A 3,591-nucleotide genomic window follows, 5' to 3' on the forward strand; every position below is an offset into this window, starting at 1 on the left:
CATATATATATATATATATATATATATATATATATATATATATGTTTCTTTATTGCCCACAGGGGGATAAACATAGAGGGCACAAACAAGGACAAACAAAAGGATTAAGTCAGTTACATTGACCCCAGTGCATAACTGGTGCTTATTTAATCGACCCCAAAAAGATGAAAGGCTAAGTTGACCTCGGCAGAATCTGAACTCAGAACATAGCAGCAAGTGAAATACGTCTAAGCATTTCACCCAGTGTGCTAACAATTCTGCCAGCTCACTGCCTTTATGTATGTACGTATATGATGGGCTTCTTTCAGTTTCCATCTCCTAAATCCACTCACAAGGCTTGCCTAAGGTGCCACACAGTGGAAATGAACCCCAAACCATGTGGTTTGGAAGCAAGCCTCTTACCACACAGCCACGCCTGTATGTATATATCTTTATACACATACAACCATATGTATATCAACACAGACCAAGCGCACACGTCCAAACTCCCATGCATGCACTTCACATCTACGCATACTTAAATGCATGCCCACGCACATACATTCACACACACACACACACACACACGCACGCCGTCATGTCTTTCATATTCGTTTTAATTAGGCATGCTCTAGTACATGTAATTGCCTTGTTAATTAGTCACAGTTGTCAGATTTGTGTGTAGTGCCGCTGTGGGCAGGACCTCCTCCTTCTCCTCTCACCACCTCCGTCACCATGACTACTAACAACAACAGTACCAAGACTGACAACGGCAGCATTAACGATCTCATTAATCCTGTTAATTGCCTGTTTCTGCTTCTACCCAGCATACTCGAGACATCTGTCTCCACTCTTTTTACTCCACCCATAATACAAATCACAAGTACCCCCTCACCTGGTATCCACCCAAGGCCTCTGTCTTCTTCACAAATCACACCTTACAAATTTTTATTCTCCAGGTTGTCAACCCAAAAGTATTCTTTTGTGACCCCTGCATTTTGGGCTTGTAAAATGACAAAACTTGTACCCTGCTAAAATAAGAAAAAATAGGGGGAAAAAATAGACAGCTTGAGAGCCATTTAGTTAGAAATACATCGTCTATCTTTTACTGGTTTCAATCATTGGATTGCAGCCGTACTGATGAGGCACCACCTTGATGAGTTTAGTCTTACAATCAAAATCAGATATATTCAAGTTGTCATTTTAAACAATTACTCGAAACTCATTCTGATGCATATATCTGGTTTTGAAACTAAGCTCTTCATATGTACACACACACACATATATACAGGGTGCATAAGATATGTGAGGACAGATTTGTGCTTATAAAAAAAACAGATAATAACTTTATTTATCAAAAAATGCTATGAGGATAAAAATAAACCTTCTTTTCTATAATGTTATTCAATAAAGCCACCTTCAGCTTCAACAATTGCTTCTATATGAGATCTAAATCATCTCCATGCTCGAATCAAGTGGTCCTGGTTCATTTTGGACATTACAAGACAGCTTGTTTGGCACATTAGGAAGGGCATCCAGCTGTAGAAACCATGCCTAAAGCTTATGTTGGAACTTGACACAGTCATGTGGTTCATGGGGGGTGAATCTAGAAAGTTCCCCTCCGAGACACAAGTCTGGGCAAGGTTGTTTATGGAAGATCAGCAGTCGCCCATGCACACCAGTCACCCCTCTCCATGCCACCAATGTTATCCAAAGGAAAGTTCCACTCAGCTAGTCCGGGAATTGAACTCACTACCTCATGATTGTGAACCCAACACTCTAACCACTGAACCATGTGCCTATGCCATGTGGTTCATCGGATCCTGTGAAACTGTCCAATCTAAATCAGTGGCGGTGGTGGTGGTGATGATGATGACAACGGAAGAGCGATAGTAATTAGAAAGCATATCATTAAATTAATTAATTAACACAAGGATGTAGAAGCTCATAATGGAAAAGCCAAGTTAAACCAACAAATCATTATCCATTAAGTCTTGGTTTGTTTCCTCCTTTTGATAAAACACTCCAATACACCACCACCACCACATCTTCCACCACTTCCACCACCACCACCACCACTGCTACCGTCATCACACTGCTTTTATAAATATCACTTCCCATAATCTTCGTTAAAGGATTACAAGGAATTAATAGGTGCTTGGAAATTCTGTCAACATTGAATAAGTACAGCTGTGTGAGATTATCTCTAAGTATGCTGTATGTGTGTACAGGCATACGCTTACACATGTGCAAATACACACGCACATCGTCATCATCATCATCGTCATCATTTAATATCTGTTTTCAATGTTGACATGGATTGGACGGTTTGACCAGAACTGGCAAGCCCGAAGGCTGCGCCGGGCTCCAGTTGTCTGTTTTGGCATGGTTTCTGTGGCTGGATGCCCTTCCTAACACGCCAACCACTTCACAGAGTGTGGAACTGGAGGTGCTTTTCATGTGGTACCATCACCAGTGCAGAGACCGAGTAACTTGCAGAACAAGATCCCTCAGCTGAGGAGGGGAATGACATTGAAGGAGATGGCTTTGTGCCAGGTGAGGAAAGGTTAGAGTATAAATAGGGGGATAGAAGCAGGTGTCTTGCAGTAAAGGGGATAAATAGCTACTTCAATTGGGGAGAGAGAGAGAAAGAGGGGGGGAGAAAAAGAGAGGGGGAGGTGGTACTCCAGCATGGCTGCTGTTGGGTGATTGGAGCACGATATGAAAGCTAAAATAAAAGATACATACATGTGTCTGTGCATGTGTGTGTGTCTGTCTGTTTGTCTGTCTGACTCTATTTGCTAGTCTGTCTGTCTATCTGTTAGTCTGTCTGCTTGTCTGTCAGTTAGTCTATCTGTCAGTCTGTCTGTCTGTCTATCTGTCTGTCCTTCAGTTTGTCCATCAGTCTGTTAGTCTATCAGGCTCTCTGTCTGTTTGTCTATCTGTCAGTCTGTCTGTCTGTCTATCTGTCTGTCTGACTGTCAGTCTGTCTGTCTGTCCATCAGTCTGTCTATCTGTCTGTCTCTCAGTCTCTCTCTATGTCTGACTGTCTATCTCTCAGTCTGTCCGTCAGTTTGTCAGTCTCTCTGTCTCTCTCTCTGCCCCTCTGTCTGTCTGTCTGTCTATCTATCAGCCTTTCCGTCAGTCTGTCAGTCTCTCTCTGTCCACCCGTCTCTCTGTCTGACAGTCTGTCATTCTGTCTGTTTCACGAGATACAAATGAGTGCCAACAATAACGGTTGAGTCAGAAGCTGTGACTGGCAGATAAGGATCAGCAATGGAAAAACCCAATAAAGTCTTGGTTCCTTTTTTCAACCAGGAGACCAGCCGCTGCCTTAGCCATACGGGGGATCCCCAGCATACTTTTGCATCCACTTCCCAAGCTGACAAGGGTCACATGTGCATAGCTTCCTCTCTTTGCAATTCCCTATAACTCTGTCTTTCTTTCTTTCTGTGTGTGTGCTTATATATATGTATGGATATATATATGTGTATACAGTCTATTTAAATTTATATATAATATATGTATATGTATACATATATATACATATATATATACATACACATTCATACATACATGTATGTGTGTAGGTATATATATATATATATATAT

At 41.6% G+C, this 3,591-nt stretch overlaps 1 protein-coding gene across 3 annotated transcripts in view; it reads right to left on the reverse strand.

Moving 5' to 3' along the window:
- LOC106879650 (uncharacterized) overlaps window positions 1–3,591 on the reverse strand; it is a 46,709-nt gene that overhangs the window by 34,286 nt on the left and 8,832 nt on the right. The gene's annotated exons all lie outside the window — the stretch shown is intronic.

This window comes from Octopus bimaculoides, chromosome 27 (genome assembly GCF_001194135.2).
Source record: "Octopus bimaculoides isolate UCB-OBI-ISO-001 chromosome 27, ASM119413v2, whole genome shotgun sequence".
NCBI classification, from domain to species: domain Eukaryota; kingdom Metazoa; phylum Mollusca; class Cephalopoda; order Octopoda; family Octopodidae; genus Octopus; species Octopus bimaculoides.